This window comes from Odocoileus virginianus, chromosome 2 (assembly GCF_023699985.2).
Source record: "Odocoileus virginianus isolate 20LAN1187 ecotype Illinois chromosome 2, Ovbor_1.2, whole genome shotgun sequence".
Taxonomy (NCBI): domain Eukaryota; kingdom Metazoa; phylum Chordata; class Mammalia; order Artiodactyla; family Cervidae; genus Odocoileus; species Odocoileus virginianus.
The window spans coordinates 11,514,892-11,533,600 of record NC_069675.1 but is presented as its reverse complement, the minus strand read 5'-3'; the positions used below and the strand labels follow the sequence as shown (position 1 = coordinate 11,533,600).

At 37.1% G+C, this 18,709-nt stretch overlaps 1 protein-coding gene across 1 annotated transcript in view; it reads right to left on the bottom strand.

The window, feature by feature from the left end:
• EXOC6B (exocyst complex component 6B) overlaps positions 1 to 18,709 on the bottom strand; it is a 675,781-nt gene that overhangs the window by 582,016 nt on the left and 75,056 nt on the right.

The window sequence follows — 18,709 nt, the reverse complement described above, 5'->3', positions numbered from 1 at the left end:
AATGGCAGCATTTTCTATGGTTTAATATGTCTTCCTTCTGGAAACACTCTTTTCTCTAGACTTCAGTGATGCCACACTAAGTGACTTTCATCATTTTACTGGCATGCCTTCTTAACCTCCTTCCTGGGCTCTTCCTCCTCTTTTTCTAAATATTCCAAAAAGCCCTTCTCTCACCTACCTGTGCTCTCTCACCAAGAAATGGCAGCTAATCCCATGTCTTTATAACACATGCCATCTACTACAGTGGTAGACTTCCTACTCTATACCTTCAATTCCGAGCACTTCCCTGAGCGCTAGGCTCAAATGCCTAGCTACTATTTAACAACTCAATCATCTTGAATTTTAACATAGAAAAAAATCATCTATCACCAAACTATCTCCACTCCCAGACTTGACCCTCTCAAAAGCTCCCTACCACTCAGCTACCTGTCACAGCTAATGGCATATCCAGCTGCCCAAGGCAAATATCCAAATCCAGGAATCCCTCCCAATGCAGCTCTTTCCATCAAACACCTCATCCAATCCGCTAGTAAGTCCTGACAACTTAACCTCCAAAGCATATCTTAAAATTAACCACCATCCCACCATTTCCAATAAAAACCCTAGTCTAAACATCTATCCCTGGCTCACTGGACCAAAGCAATAGCCTCCTAAAACTCTCCATTCGGCACCCCTCACTCCCGCTACTTCTTGTTCCAAAGGAGATACTCCACACAGCAGTAAGAATGGCCATTATGAAGCAGTAGTTCAGATGTTACCCTACTGTTTGTATTAGTCAAGGGGCTTCCCTCATAGCTCAGTGGGTAAAGAATCTGCCTGCAATGCAGGAGACCTGGATTTGATTCCTGGGTTGGGGATACCCTCTGGAGAAGGGAATGCCAACCCACTCCAGTATTCTAACATGGAGAATCCCATGGACAGAGGAGCCTGGCAGGCTACAGTCCATGGAGTCGCAAGAGTCGGACTCTCTGATTCCTTCTCTTTACAAAAGGAATAAAAGTCATAAATCCCTTATCATGGCCTATAATATTCCAAATGATCTAGCCTCTGATTATTTCTCTAACCTTATTTCTCCCTAAGTCACACCTCTAGCCTTGCCTTCCTCCATCCTCTATGCTCCCGCTACAGAGGATTTTTGTAGTCTCTTCCTGCCTCAAGAATTTTGTTTTTACTGTTCATATGCTAGTAACACTCACTCCCTATATCTTCAAACAATTTTCTCCTTCTCATCATCCAGTTGTTATCTTCCCCCCAACCCATCCCAATTAGACTGTAAGCACCAGGGCAACAACTTTGTCTGCCATATTCACCTCTATCTCTAAAACAATGCCAGATAGGTAACAGGTAGTAAGTAAACATTCACTGACTAAATGAATGGCTATTATTGTCTCTGTTGTTGTTTAGACGCTCAGTTGTGTCCAATTCTTTGCAACCCCATGGACTGTAGCCTACCAGGCCTCTCCATCCATGGGATTTCCCAGGCAAGAGCACTGAAATGGACTGCCGTTTCCTTCTTCAGGGGATCTCGTTGACCCAGGAACTAAACCTGTGTCTCTGGCATCTCCTGCATTGGCAGGCAGATTCTTCACCACTAGTGCCACCTAGAAAGAACATTATCCCTAAGAACTCTTCAATTTCTGACATTTATTCAACAAATACACTTTTGCTCATTACCAACATTTTCTGGTTCTATAATCATTTGGGCTTCCCAGGTGGCACTAGTGGTAGAGAACCCGCCTGCCAATGCAAGAAATGCAGGTTCAATCCCTGGGCTGGGAAGATCCCCTGAAGGAGGGCATGGCAACCCACTCCAGTATTCATACCTGGAGAATCCCACGGACAGAGGAGCCTGGCAAGCTATGGTCCATAGGGTCACAAAAAGTCAGACACAACTGAAGTGACTGAGCACACACAGCACATAATCACTTGTAGGTACCAGATCACCAATCTGATTCAGCAAATCAGCTCCACTGCCCAAAACTCAGCAGTAATCATAGAACATAATACATATACAAGTTTGGATTCCAGTAAAACTTCTGAACATTTATTTATTTATGAATAAATAAAAGGAAGAGATCTTCAAATAAATTATAAACAACCCCTGCTTTGACAATTAAAACAATTAAAATGCCTAAAGGAGCTATCTGGAAAACACATGACAGAATCAACTATTGTCATTTCAACTAACCTCAAACAAGCCTAACTGTTCCCCTTCCAAAGGAAAGAAAAAGAAAGATTTCCATGTAAAGGCACCAGTGTTCCTTGCCATTTGAAGAAGAGAAATAATCACTGAAAATCCAACCATCTAAATGGCGTAAGAAGATTATTACTCAATATTGAGACAAGCCTCTTGGTTTCAAATTCAGTTATACCTTGACCAAACAATACTTTTAAGTAGTAAGTATACTTCCTTATACAATGTAAAACTCCTTTCTATTGTTCTCCCTCCAAAGATCTACATTAATATGCAAAGAAAACCTCAAGGAGAAGAAAATCTCAAAGTTAGGAAGTTCATAATTTATGTTAATAGTGCCTCCCTAGATCCCTGAACTTTCTACTTTAAAAAGTATAAAGAAAAGAAAGGAAAAGTGGATTTTAGCTGCCTTGACTCTGTGGTCTTGAAGTTTAGCAATGTGATTAACTACGAGTTAATTCTATGACACTCAGCTTTCTCATTTATTAAATAGGAAACAATCAACCAGAAATTCTTTTTACCATCAGCCTAGCTCTAAATTTCTACAATTCAATTCCACTTTCAAGTCCAGTCATAATAACATAAACATCAAACATTTTTCAGAACAATGTAAAGAGTTAATGTATTTTCTACATCCTTATCACTAGGGCCCCACCAGTTTCTCCTACTTTAGGGCCTTTATGAGTCTAATACTCTCTTAATTATAATAATGTTGAATAATATGAAAGACTTATATAGTGGATCTCCTGAGTATCTTGAGAATTTAAAAAGTTAGAATAAAATGTAAAACCTACACTTAAAACAGGAGTTTTAGACTGTGTTTAATTAACATGTGTTCCATGAGTACACAACTGAAAACCACAATTTCCAGATTTTATGTGGATTTTGTGTGTATAGGAAGAAGCACATATATATAAGTTTTTAGGGAAATATCCATAGTTTTCATCTGGTTATCAAAGGGTTAAAAACCTAAGAGTTTGTTTCAAATTGCCTAACATAGGAAAAGGCAATTAAAATTATAGATCAGTACCTAACAGTTCAGCTTACATCAGCATTTCACACATATCTCAGACTTAGTGCTAATCAGCCATCAGATATAAAATGCTGAAAACAAAAATAACAATCCTTAAATTCTGGAAAGGCCATAGATTACCTGAAATTAGCCTAATACTGGTAATCAACATTGAACTTGAACAAAGAATATTTCCCTTCCGTGCAATAAATGAATTAAAACTGGAGAAAGACTGCCATCTAGTGATGGCCAATTTCTAACATTCTTTAAAATTTGATGTGACCAAGCAAAGGACTGCTTAAAAATCTAAAGCTATATTCTATAATACTTGCTAGCCATAAGTCTTATAACTTGTTATTAAATGATATTGTATATAAAGTACTCTAATGTTTAAATGTCCATTTCTAATAGAAAGTAGAATCTTAAGAACAAAGTTATATGCTTTTGACATGTGGGCCTTAGGTGTGTCATAGTTAAATATGACTACAAAATAAACTGCACCACAGGTTTAATCATTTCTGATGATCCAACAAATATTCTGGTACCTGGTGAAAGTTAAACAAGAAGATATGCTTGGAAACTAGCAACTTTGTATAGCCTAAATTTTTATTCAACTTCATAAACACTGCCTTGTACAGTCATTTCCAAAAAATCCCAAATAAACCACAGGCTTCTGCAAAAACTAAAATGTTTCATCCTAATATCCATATCTGACACATACTTCTAAACACTGTACCTAAATTAACAGAGATTTTTTAACTTATAAATAAAACACTTTAGGAATTCTATTCAACAAAAATATTTATTCCCAAGTACTGAATCATTAGAGGATTATATCACTTGTGAAAGCCTATATCAACTTCCACTCGTTTGTCAAAAGATAAAAATAAATACAATGTACTGAGTATATGTTATCTCATGTAAATCCTAGGCACCTTATAAATTAGACTTTATTCTATTCTGAAGAACCTAAAATCCAAGAAGATGAAGTGACTCGCCAAATCCACACTCCTAGAGAGTATTCTCTGTAGTACATCAGTCTGTCTCCTTTTACAGCAAAGGACAGCAAGAAAGTCACATGGACCCCTAAAACATTAGAGCTGAAAGAGGTCTTGGAAATAGAATACAAAGCCTTTATTGTACAACAGAGGAAACTGAAATCAAGAAAACTTAAACACCTTAATCAAAATTATATTGCCTGTTACTGATACACCTGGGCCTGACTCCTCCCAAAAAAAAAAAAACGGAAAAACTAGTGCAATACGAAGCCTGACAATGCAATATGAAGCATGGTTTTTAAGAAGACACATACACACTTCTACTTTAAGATGAGTCAGATGTGTATTAGCTGTGCCTACACAACAGCTATTCCATTCTTCTTCCTGTTGGAAGAGTCCCAATTTGTTCTGGTATTTCACCTTTCTATCCTACTGCAAGAGGTGCGTGCACACACTCTTAGTCACTTCAATTATGTCCCATTCTTTTGCAACCCTATGGACTGCAGCCCGCCAGGCTCCTCTGTCCTGGGGTTCTCTAGCCAAGAATACTGGAGTATGTTGCCATGCTCTCCTCCAGGGACCTTCCCAACCCAGGGATCGAACCAGTGTCTCCTGCGTCTCCTGCATGATAGGCAGATTCTTTACCCACTGAGGCACCTGGGAAGCTCACTGCAAGAGATAAATACTATTAATAATTTAGACCAGTACAGTAATTTAATTCCCCTAGTCAGTGACCCAATTAACAGATGACACAACTCACTGATGGGAGTAAAAGGAAGTTTGGGAGTGAGCATACAAAAGAAAGGCTTCTTTCCTGAAGGATGCAGGAAAAGAAACTGCTTTTTTCTACTTTGAAAATTGTTCTGTATAATGCTTTGGGATGCAGTAACCATCCTGAGATGAGAGGAGATACTGCCAATAACTTGATAATTCCAAAGAGGAAAGATAGAAAACAATTGGTCCTTAATGATGAACCTGAAATAGTCCTATCTCCAGTCTTCATGTTATGTGCGATAAGAAATTTTCTATTTTAAGGAAAACTTCCTATTTCCACTTTGTCTTAATAGTCTGCTACTTGCAAAGGAAAGTATCCTAAATGCTTACCACTGTTCATTTTTCAAAGGTAGCAGGCAAATCAAAGAAAACGACCAGCAGCCAAAGTCTAAATATGGCTAAGGAATCCTGTTTCCAGGACCTAGACTGCTCTTCCCCATTTTCTTCTTAGTTAAGAGTTAACTCCCAATTCACTCTTCAAATCTCAGCTTGCACCTTTCTTCTACTGAGAAACATTCTCTAAATCCAGACTCTGTTATGTGTTTCTCTTTTGTTATTAATGCCATTTCAGAACTTGTTTAATTATACTCTGATTACCCATTCACTTGTCAATTTCCCCATACCAAAAGGTTAATCTCCTTGTCCGCTGAGTTCATGTCTTAACCACTTTTTCTCCAGCTAATAGCACAGAGAACTGGCATAGAGGAAACCCTCCATATATGCTAAAAACAGAGAAGAGAAAGAAGGGTGGGAAACTAAGATGTAGGTTTCTGATTGCCTCAAAGATGGATACAAAAGAGTACCATATCAAACAAAATTTATCTGTTGAGATGTTTTCAGAACCAAAGAAAACTTCAAGACACAAAGGACTAAACATATTGCTTTTGTTTTTGATTAATCCAAGAAAAAAATTCAGAGTTTGGTTTGTTCTTTTCTTTTTCATATATATGTGTTTTAACTTCTGTCATGGTTTTAGTCATGAAACATTTTCTTCTCATTAAGCTCCATAAAAGCATCATTAGTATTTCTTGTTTATTCCAAAAGTTAAAAATAAAATGGAAAAACAGATCTGAGCATGATGTTGCAAGAGAAACTGCAGGAGGTCAAGAGGAGTTTAAAGTTCCTTCCCTTCCTTACTTCAGTTTGTCTATCAATTTAATTCAGACCTTACTAAGGTAATTTGAATGCCCTGATTGCAAAAGGTGAAAGAAGATCACTGTATATTATCATCAATGACAGGGGAAGGATATGCTAATAGATGAGATCTAAGTTGAAGGCCACAATCAAATGTTTCTGTACATCCACAGGAGATCAAATACATTCAAATCCTTTTCCCACTCTTGCAGATACCAAGGTATACAACTGGCTTCACCAAGATAGCCCATGCAACCAAAAGAAGTTGTGATGGAACTCTCCCGCAAGGCAGGAAGGAAACCCACTTCTATGAAGGCTATTTTCAAAGGGATAAAAACAGGGTGGAGAACTTTCAAATGGCACTTAGCCATAGAGCCTACTAAAAACCTGGTATTGGTTAAACAGCACAGGAAAATGGAGAAAGGGACCTTGTCACAAAACATCAGTCAAATCAACAACAGACTCTTAGGAAATAAACTAATGAAAGCAGTTCAGTTTAGTTCCTCAGTCATTTCCAACTCTTTGCAACTCCATGGACTGCAGCACACCAGGCTTCCCTGTCCATCGCCAACTCCCAGAACTTGCTCAAATTCATGTCCATTGAGTCGGTGATGCCATCCAACCATCTCGTCCTCTGTTGTCCCCTTCTGCTCCTGCCTTCAATCCTTTCCAGCATCAGGGTCTTTTCCAATGAGTCAGTTCTTCACATCAGGTGGCCAAAGTACTGGAGCTTCAGCTTCAGCATCAGTCGTTCCAATGAATATTTCCTTTAGGATTGACTGGTTTGATCTTGCAGTCCAGGGGACTCTCAAGAGTCTTCTCCAACACCACAGTTCAAAAGGATCAATTCTTCAGCAGCTCAGCTTTCTTTATGGTCCAACTCTCACATCCATATACGACTATTGGAAAAACCATAGGTTTGGATGGATGGACCTTTGTCAGCAAAGTAATGTCTCTGCTTTTTAATATGCTGTCTAGTTTGGCCATAGCTTCTCTTCCAAGGAGTAAGCATCTTTTAATTTCATAGCTGCAGTCACCATCTGCAGTGATTTTGCAGTCCAAGAAAAAGTCCAAGTCTGTCACTTTTTCCATTGTTTCCCCATCTATTTGCCATGAAGTGACAGGAAGAGAATGCCATGATCTTCATTTTTTTAATGTTGAGTTTTAAACCAACTTTTTCACTCTCCTCTTTCACTTACATCAAGAGGCTCTTTAGTTCTTCTTCACTTTCTGCCATAAGGGTGGTGTCATCTGCATATCTGAGGTTATTGATATTTCTCCCAGCAGTCTTGATTCCAGCTTGTGCTTCATCCAGCCCAGCATTTCACATAACGTACTCTGCACATAAGTTAAATAAGCAGGATGACAATGTACAGCCTTCAAATGTAAGCAAGGAAATTCCAAAGTAAGGATATGAAGAATGCTCTAACTACTACCAGGATGATGTCACACTGTGAGAACAATTAATCAGCACAAGTAACTGAAGACATAAAGGCACTATAGGATATGTTAGTGCCTTCATCTTGACCTCTGTATCAACTTGTATTAAGTGTAATAAGATTTATCCCATTGTAATTTTCAGTGGTGGTCATAAAATCTGGCAACTAAAAGTCGGATTTCAGATATGGCTGTCAAATGAAACAAATACTCCAACTATGGCCTGATTATACTGATTGAATCTAAACTGGAAAGCTGCTGAAAGTAGAGTGGTAATACAGTTGGTAAATAGAGAGTTATAATTAACATCAGTAGATAAGCTCCAGTTTCACTGCATGGAATTCAAAGTGTCAAATTTAACACTTAAACATGCATAGTTTGAACTAAATAAAACTACTGACTCACTCACTGTCTACCACTATCATAAGTGTCTGGATTTAGGGTATATTAGTAAAACTCTTCAAGATCCTTTACAAAAGATTTAAGTATTTAAGTAATTACTCTGAAGAGCTCTGAAAATATTTTAAAAGACTGCCTATTAATTGAAGAAATGCTTCAGCTTCTCCACACTTAAAATTATCATTCAATGACAAGGATCATAAAGGTATTCATACAGAAAAACAAATTAATGCAGGGTGGGTATTAGAAACACTCCAGTGAATAGTCCTGGTCTCCTTATGCATGTAGATTTACTGTGGGCTAACAAAATTCAACCAACCAAGTTTCCCAGAAAAATTTGAAAATTTGAAAAATTCCATGAGTTAGTGATTCTGGGAAACGTTGTTGGTTGAATTTTGTTAGGCCCACATTAATAAATCTGACATCACTTGTAAATGTGTATGTCATCTGTAAATATTTATTATACCTACATAGGTACACATCATATACACATATAGGTATATTACATAGTGTGTATGCTATATGTATGAGTGTGGTCATACACACACACACACACACAACACACACACTTATCTGATTTTCTAAGAAAAGAACCTGACTTGGCAACATAACATTCAATTCCTGGTCCAATTTTGCACACCATGGCCAAAACTGATCACAATTTAAGACTCATTAAGCAAAGAAGACCCTGAAAGGAAGATGGATAAAAGGTATCAGAATAGTTTCCATCCTAAAAAATGATGGCGACTAAGAAGGCAAAACAGGATAAAATTCCATGAACAATATGCAAGACTAAATATACCATGAAGAACGTCTCTACTACCAAACTTCTAAAACTGCTGGATTAAGTTTCTAAATCTTTTCTAGTGCATGACTAAGCAAAAAAAGAAAATAAGATTTCCAGAGACTGAAACAAAACTGGAACAAGAATCCAGATTCCACCAATCCCTTATAACCTAATGCTTCTACTTTATAGCTATCTAGAGAACAAGAGACAAAACCTAGGGCCCACAAGAGACAGAGAGTCCAGTAAGAGGCCTCCAAATTAACAAAGCCAAGATACCCAAGGGCTACACCCTTAGTTAAAGGTGTAGAAAAATTCTTCCCCATAAAAGAAGGTTGAAAGGAAACTAACTTGCTTTGGCTAGGGAAGTGGGGGGATGAACTCCTGGGATAATTTGAAGGGATGAACTCCTGGGATAATTTGAAGCCACAAGCTGGCCCTTCTCACCCAAAGGGAGGGCTCATGTTCAGACTATTACCTGTGTGGTCTAAGATATCTCAAACTGAGAATTTATTTTAAAAGTAGTCCCAGTCTGGTTGTCAGTATCCCCAGAAAACTGACTGAAGAAAAGGAAAAGCTTAGAGGAATACATCTTAAGTCATAGTTTAATTAGTGTCACAAATAACATTCCTTTGAGCTGAACTCAAATATCAAAAACCATGAAATACACAAAGAAACAAAGCATGATAAATAAGAATCAATAACAGAATTAGACTTTCAAAGACTTGAAAATAAATACGTATAAGTTAAAAATAAACATTTAATACATTTAAAGAAATATGAGGGAACTACCAAAACAAAAACACACACTGAAAAAGATAGAACTTTTGGAATAAAAGTTATAATTACTGATATTTAAAAATTTAATAAGTGGAAAGGGATAATATTTAACTAGAAAGTATATGTAAAACCTACACAAAATGTAGCACAAAGACAAAAGATGTAAAATGTCTTAGTCTGTTGGGTGGCTATACAAAATATCACAGACTGGGTAACTTATAAACAAAAAAAATTCCTCTCTCACATTTCTGGAGGGTGGAAGTCTGAGATCAGGGTGTTAGCATGGTCAGGTAAGGGCTCTCTCTTCTGGGCAGCCAACTTGTATCCTCACAGAGCTGAAAGGGCAAGTAAGCTCTCTGGGGCCTCTTTACAATGGCTCAAAAAACTAATCCTGTCCATGATGTCTCCACTTTCTTGACATAATCACCCCTAAAGGTACTACATTAATCCTCTTAATACCATCACCTTGGAGTTAGAATTTCAACATATGAATTTTGATGGGAGACACACTCAACCTAAAACAGAAACATTAACGAAAGCTTAAGAACATGGAGAACAGGATGGGTTTAATGGGAGCTCTCGTAAGAAATAACAAACAGGTAATATTAATATCCAGAGAAACAGCTGAAGATTTCCCACTGTTGATAAAAGATACAAAGAAGTTATTATTCTAGAAATAAAAAAGACAAACCTATACACCTCACCAAAATCAGTCTCCCAACAGAGGAAAGGCACTCCTCTCTGTTGAGCTCTACCTATCAACATTTAGAACTGGTTGTCATTCTCTTCAGGATTCAACTATAGTAATATATACAACTTTATACTGATGGAGCTAATCCTACAAATAGATGAACTGTTAGCACCATTCAAACATTTGGTGTGTCTTTTATCAACTCATTCTTCCACTTTTACAATTTACTCTCACAGTAAATGACTTTGCCATCTATTTCATAAAGAAAATTCAGGCATATTAGGCATGAATCTTCTTAATCTTCTGCATTCCAATATACAAGTCTATCTCTGTCTCCATCTACCCTAACATTTGTACACTCCTATGTCAATTAATTGAAAGAAGAGAGTGAAAAAGCTGGCTTAAAACTCAACATTCAAAAAATGAAGATCACGTCATCTGGTCCCATCATTTCATGGCAAATAGATGGGAAAACAATGGAAAAAGTGACAGCCTATTTTCTTGGGCTCCAAAATCTAGGCAGATGGTGACTGCAGCCATGAAATTAAAAGACACTTGCTCCTTGGAAGAAAAGCTATGACCAACCTAGACTGCATATTAAAAAGCAGAGACATTACTTTGCCGACAAAGGTCCATCCAGACAAAGCTATGGTTTTTCCAGTAGTCGTATATGGATGTGAGAGTTGGACTATAAAGAAAGCTGAGTGCTTAAGAACTGATGCTTTTGAACTATGGTGTTGGAGAAGACTCTTGAGAGTCCCCTGGACTGCAAGGAGATCAAACCAGTCCATCCTAAAGGAAATCAGGCCTGAATATTCATTGGAAGGACTGGTGTTGAAGCTCCAATACTTTGGCCACCTGATGCAAAGAACTGACTCATTGGAAAAGACCCTGATGCTGGGAAAGAATGAAGGCAGGAGCAGAAGGGGACAACAGAGGACAAGATGGTTAGATGGCATCACCGATTTGGTGGACCTGAATTTGAGCAAGTTCTGGGAGTTGGTGATGGACAGGGAAGCCTGGCGCGCTGTGGTCCATGGGGTCGCAAAGAGTCGGACACGACTGAGTGACTGAACTGAACTGATCTCAACAAAATAGATGATTTACCTTACTTTAAGACTAATACTACATTCTAAAAATCTCCTTTCTCCCCTACCTCATCAATACATTTTTAAATGTCTATAGTTTTCATGTTTCAGTTCTACAGACTTCTTTTTCTTAACACACATGCCACCTCTTAATAAAACAACTGGGCTCTCCCTTTTTTTTTTTTTTAAGAAGTACTATTAAATTAAAATCTCTTTCCCAATAACTTTAATCTGGTATCCTTTCTCTTTCCTTCTTTCTCCTTTCACAGTTAAGATTCTTTAAAGAGCAGTCCATACTCATTGCCTCCGTTTCCTCAAATTAGATTTGCTCTTCAACCCAGCATACCTGTTTCTTACCACATCACCCCAAAGAACCTATTCTTGCCAAGGTCAGTAAAAGCCTACTAACTGTCAAATCAAATATTCATTCTTCCATTCATCATTTGCTTGATTCCTTCTCTGTATGTGCCACTGCTAACCATCTCTTCTTTCTGAAGTATCTTCTCCCAGAGTTTCTATTGTAGTCCCCTTCTCAGTTTTCAATAATTCTTCTTCCTTCTGGCCCTCAGTTATCTGCTCAGACTTCACCTCTTCTCATTCTTCAAACTCCCTAAGAGATATCTATCAATACTTTAGCTTTCACTGTTAATTAAACATCTTTGGTTTCCAAATCAGGAACAAGGCATATCTGTCAAATCCCACAAACCTGAATATTCAACCACCATTCATCCTCAAATACATCTCAAACTGTGCATCTCAAAAGTCAGACCATTAGCTTTTCTTCCCAAACCTACATGTCCTTCCTATACTCACAATCTCAACTAAAACAAACGCCAGCCAACCAGTTACCCAAACTAGAAATACATAAATTAATCTTGACACTTCACTCCACCTTGCACCTGCCTCCAACTAATCAATCCCTAAGGCCTCCTAATATAATTCCATAATAGCTTTTCTATGCTTCTCTTCCTCCCTATCCTCCCCTGCCATCGCCTTGCCTCATGTCACTATTTCTCTTCTGAGCAACTGTTTTCACCTCCCTCTTCATCTTTCCCTAAAATTCCATGTTTAATACTTCTTTCACAGTAATCTTTAAATGAAATATGATCATAAAACACACACCACAATTTAGGATTAAGTCCTGCCTCAGGATCAAATCCAAATTCCCTAGCATAGAATATGAGACACCTCCATGTACAGATTTACCTCTGAGTACTCCCCACACTCACTTTACAACTCTGCTTAAAGTTCCTTGAGTGTACTATATAACCTCTCTGCCCACAATCTCCTTACTATGACTTTAGCTGGCAAACTCCCCCTTATCCTTCAAGATTCAGCTCATAACACCCTCCCTCTAAAACCTCCTTTCCTGCTACAACTACTCTAACCCGATATAGAAACTCCCCTCCTTACAAACTAGGCAGAACCTAAGAAACTCTTTATAAAACCAGAAAGAATTTAAACTTGCACTCTCTCGAGACATTTACACCAAACAGGATTGTGAGTCCATTCTCTGAAGATTCATACTGAAGGTTACTTTTCTGTTACTTTCCCAAAAAGAAGCCAACTTCTACTACATTAAAAGCTTGTTATAGCATGTAATAGCCTACTTTTAAGAAATATATTTAAAATTCAATTTTAAAAATGAAGAAACAAAATCTGTTGAAACACCCAGACCTATCCTTGGTAAGAAGTGATATAAGTGGCTCCTTAATAGCCACAGTATCCTCACTGACCACCTCGTTTTGACACTGTGCAATGTGAACTGTCCTTGATCCTATTAACCCATGTGTGGTCTGAGGTAAATTTCACCAGAAGTACTATCATCCTGTTTTCTTCTTGAACAAATGCATAGTATGATCCTAGAAATTAATGGGCACCACCTCTAATGACATTCACCAATGGAAAGCTGAGTTGATATGCTTTTGTTTTGAAATGTTTATTTGTTCATGTTTTTGAACAGGCATTATATTGAGCAGTCTACACAGTAATGCAGTCTATACAGTAATGATTTATTTACATGTCTATCTCCCCTACAGGACCACAAGTTGCTTGAGGGTTTATACCTGGAACAATGCCCACCTCCCACAGAGAAAACATTATAAAGTGACAAAGGGCCTAAAGCAATGCCCCAAAATGTACTGAATATTTAGACCTTCTCCAAAGCACTAGAGTTAATAATAAACATTCTTGCTTCAAAAGTAAATTCAAGTTCTGGCAGTGCGAATAATTTGTACTTCAGCTAAAATGCTTAACAGAAAAAGGAGGAGTTAGAGGAAGAAAAGAAGGAACTTAGAAGGTTCAAGAAAATCTACTCTAGAAGAGGTGTCTGGGCATAATTTATTTCCCCAGCTTTCCTCAAACCTCCTCTGGAAGCCGGGAGACGGGAGATGACCAAACTGCAACAGAGCCTGGCTCTGAGGGACCTGGCGCCTCTGGCCCCTGCTGCCAGCAGCGGGGGTGACAGCAGTCCCTAAGGGCGTCGGAAAGCAACTGCTTCCAGGTGGGAATTCTTTACTCTGCAGCCTGGAGCCGTTTCTTTTGTTTGTTTGTTTGCTTGCTTGCTTTCTTAACTACTGATGATTCAACCATGGACAACCAGATTGCAACAATGGAAATAGACAGCTCTCAAACATGGTTATATGCTCCAAATTACAAAACTAACTCTCAAAGGAGAGACAAATCTGTTGGGAAAAACTTTCTTTTTTGAAGGAGGAGGGCAGGATAGAGTCTGTTAAAGATTTGTATCTGGTAGAACATAAAAGTAGTCAAGAATTCTGTATCATAATGATAAACATCAGTCTCATACCCAGAAATAGACACTATAATGTACAATCACAGAAAGCTGAACAGAGCAATGCTAAATGTCCTGCTATTTAGCAATTTTTCATTACTCTATTTTGACCTGGATAAAGTGTTTGATTTACTGGTTATCATAGGAATATGAAGAGAAATCCTACCACACATCATATGGAACAACTAAGTTGATTTATGCCTAATTGTGGTTGTGAAAAAAGTCTGAAGTATATGTCTAAGTTTGTAACGATGGCTCAAGAATGTGAGTGAAAGAAGTCACAGTACCAACTCATAAAGAAAATTAGAAGTCAGTCATTCAACCACCCAGCAATTGAGTCTAGGAAATCTTATTACACCAATATCACCCAGAACATTAAATGATAAATCCAGCTCAAAATTATAGTAACATGTATTACTATATGTTACAAACATAAATAAATAAATCTTTTAAAAAAATAATCCCACTGTTATTATCATTATTTCATACACGAAGCAATCTTTCTGATATTGCCAGGAAACAAAAACATTTACCTTTCCCAGGTTGCTACAATTATATCAAGAGAAAGATAAAAGAAAAAGGAAGAGAAGGAAGAAAAGGAAAAGGGGACACAGGAAGATGAGGACAAGATAGAAGAGGCAGAAGAGATAATCACCAAAATAATACAAAAGGCAGTGTGTGAATAAGGCAAATGTGACTTTCTTCTTTTCTACATTTTTTATTTTGTAAAACATATATTGCTTTAAAAATTTTTTTTTGGCTGTGCTGGGTCTTGGATGCCATACGGGCTTTCTCCAGTTGCAGTGAGCAGGAGCTATACTTGGGTTGTAGTGCACCGGCTTCTTATAGTGGCTTCTCTTGTTGCAGAGCACAGGCTCTAGGCACACAGGCTTCAGTTGTTGTGGCTCATGGGATTAGTTGCCCCAGGGTATGTGGAATCTTAGCTCCTGGACCAGGGATTGAATTTGTGTGCCCTGCATTGTCAGGCAGATTCTTAACCACTGGACCACTAGGGAAGTCTCCATGCATTGCTTTTACAATAATTGCTTTTACATAATTGAAAAAAAGGAGGTGTATTTTTAGAAGTCTACAATAGTACCTGTTCCATAGCAGATGCTCAATAAAATATTAATTGAAATAAAAAACAAACAAGAACAAACACTTCAGAGCAACTGGGGCCTAGTTTTTAATAGTTATTTCAAAATATGTTTAAAAAAAGAACAAGAATTTCTTCCCAAAATCTATCACCTACAAACCCAAGAAGCAATCACCACAGATTGATTTTTTTTTTTTTGGCTGTACTGCTCAGCTTATGGAATCTTAGTTTTCCAACCAAGGATAGAATCTGTGCCCCCTGCAATAGAAGCATGGAGTCCTAATCACTGGACCACCACAGAAGTCCAGAATTGCTAAAATTTAGTATCTCTTCTATATTCTAATCTTCTCATAACTGATCATCACCTCAAAATACACTTAAAACATAGATATACTTGATACCCTGAAATTTTTAATTTGCAAATTGACATAGCAGTTTCCCAGAGCCCTTCCATCACAACTATGAACTCCCACCAATTAACCTTCTTTCATAATCCTTTACATGGCAGGGAAGAAGGGAGCCTCAAAGGTTACTATGATGGAACCTCTGATCTATTACTCAATTTAAGAAACTTGATTTGTGAATTGGAAAAGTAGGCCATTTTCTGTTGTTTCCTATACCACTAACAGATATGCAAAGAACTTCCTACCAACATCATAAAGCTATTTGCAACAAACCTTCATGTTTTAGACAAAAATAAATGAGAACATAGGCAGGTTCTCACACCATGTTTCCATCAGGAATCAATATTGTGTCTTTTTTTAATAGAAGCATTTGCTAAGGACAGTATACACTAGCCCATTTGAAAGATCCCTATTTAATAAAGATACATAGAAATGTACAGAAAAAAAGGAACCTCAGAAATGACTGGCCTTAATTCACAGACACAAGTTCAGTTTTTTCTAAACGTCTCTATCACATGTATGCATGTGTGCTAAGTCGTTTCAGTCATGTCCAATTCTCTGCAACCCTATGGACAACAGCCTACCATGCTCCTCTGTCCATGGGATTCTCCAGGCAAGAACAGTGGAGTAGGTTGCCATATTCTCCTTCAGAGGATCATCTCTAGTAAAGGGAAGCTCATTACAAGGTAAGCAATTTCATCTCAATAGGTGTTGCAAAGTTCCTATAAAAAATAAAATTTGCCTTCCTGTAATTTTCATTATATATCTTATTTTTACACTCAAAGGACCACCAAAAATGTGTCCTTGGTCACTCCCTTCCCTTCTCCAAACTCAACAATCCAAATTAATCAACTGTTCTACATAAGGCCTTTCAATTCAGACTTTTACCCTCTGGACACATTCGAGTAGTCAACATTCTTAAAAGGCAAAAATACAGACAGTGTTTATAGTACAGTAGTCAAGAGCACAGGCTTCAAAGCCAAACTTCCTGAATTCAAGTCTTGGTTATTAATTGTGTGACCTTGGGAAAGTTATTAAACTTTTCTTTATTTCAGTTTCCAAATCTATAAAATGCAGATAAAAATAACAACCACTTCATACAGTTTTTATGCAAAGATTAAATGGCGTAAGTAAAACATTCAAAACAGTACATGATACACAGAAAGTACACTTCAAATACAAACAATTTTCAAATCAAACATGGTCAAACTAGGAAGTTAAAACTTAGCACCTTTAACTTCTTACCCAGCCTCTATTAAAACAGCCTAAAAATAATGCTTGAGTGTTTCTGGCAGGTATATCATGCTGTACACTGAGCTTAAAGTCACATAAAATCTTCATTTTAACATATTGCTATAGTCATTCAGTTGATATTCTGAATCCTACTTACTACCTGTTACAATCATAATCCTTTTTCTAGTCTGAGGTCTTTTGAGATATGATTTTGTCACTGAATCCTCCATTTTCATGTTTTGCTTAGTTAAGTAGGTATATGAATATTTTCACAAAAGTAATTCAACTATGGGGAAGGGCAGAAACCCAAGCAACTCTAGGATCTAAGAAAAGAGAACTCCGGAAAATACCACCATATGTGACATTTCTAATTCCATTTTAAGATGGAAGAAAGGATTGTTAAGCACATAAAGTTAAATAGAGAGCTCAAAAAAGTAAATGTTCAATTTTTTTTTAAGTCCAGGATATAGAAGAAATCATCAACCCCACTTCCTTTAGCCCTCATTCAACTCCCCAACTGTGACCAACTTGGAGAGAACTTGCTATGAGTCAAAGCTTTTAATGTCCCTCGCTTTTGAAGGCACAGTGGAAACAATTCCCCAGAACAAAAGAGTTGCGTCAGCAAGCTCTCTGCTCTTTCAAGTTGGAAGGACAGTTGATTCACAACATGTGTCAGAGAGAAACACCAGTTAGAACCAAGTGAGATAAATTTTAGGCCTCCTGAGCTGTTTAATATTAAACTGTAATAAACTATCTTTATAGCAAATTATTAACAAAATATTTGCTTACCCTCCCATTCATATACTTCCTTCTCTTGAAAAGAAATTCTAAGACAACTCATAATTCCAAGGTCACAAATGCTCCATCAAGAAATCATTCTCAAATGTTAGCATCCAGAACCAATGATCTGGATCATAATCCCAAAACACTGCTCTGGCATATCACAGTCAGCCTTGCTATACAGTCCTTTGTGTTCAAGACAGGGTTAATTTAAATGCTGGTCATGGTCTTTGATTAAGACTTTACTTCAGTCATTAACTGTCTCTTTATGGAGTCATTTTAGTACCCACTCTAGTGAATAAATTAACTTTATACCTAGACCAAGAAATAAAATATATGTTCAACTACATAAATGATACTAAAATGATGTTATTTTTAATACTTTGAAAGATGAAAAGAAAATCTGAAACTATCTGATCTATATGGACTTACATGGAAAAATGGTTCCAATACAAAATAGTTTAACAGAATGACTGATAAGGAAACTTACACAAAGTAAAGATTAGAGATGGACTAATTTAATATATTAAGAGACATTTTTCTGAAAAGAGAGGTCATTAATGTCACATTATTGGTTCAATTTAAGGGATGTACAATGGGTAACTATGGAAAAAGTAAACTGCCTTTTTTTCAGAAATGATCCTATGATTAAAGTTTGTTATATAATTCATTAGCTATCTACTAGTGCATATTTTCATTACTCATCTATTATCAATTATATATTACCAACCAATCTGGTCTAGATTATATAACTTCTTTGAAGTATCAGATACTTACAGAGATCAATTCTGCAGTCAACAAAAATGACAATCTAATATGGCCTCAAAAATCACTGAAAAAACAAATGCTGCTTACCAGTAAACTATTTCTCCATAGGATTACGTTTAGGTCACTCTCCAAAAACTATGGAATATCACTATAATACTCTGGTTGTCCAATCTAAGGAGTAACTTGATTGTTTACTTAAGGGAAATGGGAGCAATTTTTTTTGTAATGTTCATGATACACTAAGCTAGAAGAAATAAACTTTTAAAAAGAAGGAGAAATTTGACTACAAAGAAATAAAATTGATAAATAATAAAATGACCACAGCAAGTTAAATTGAAACTGG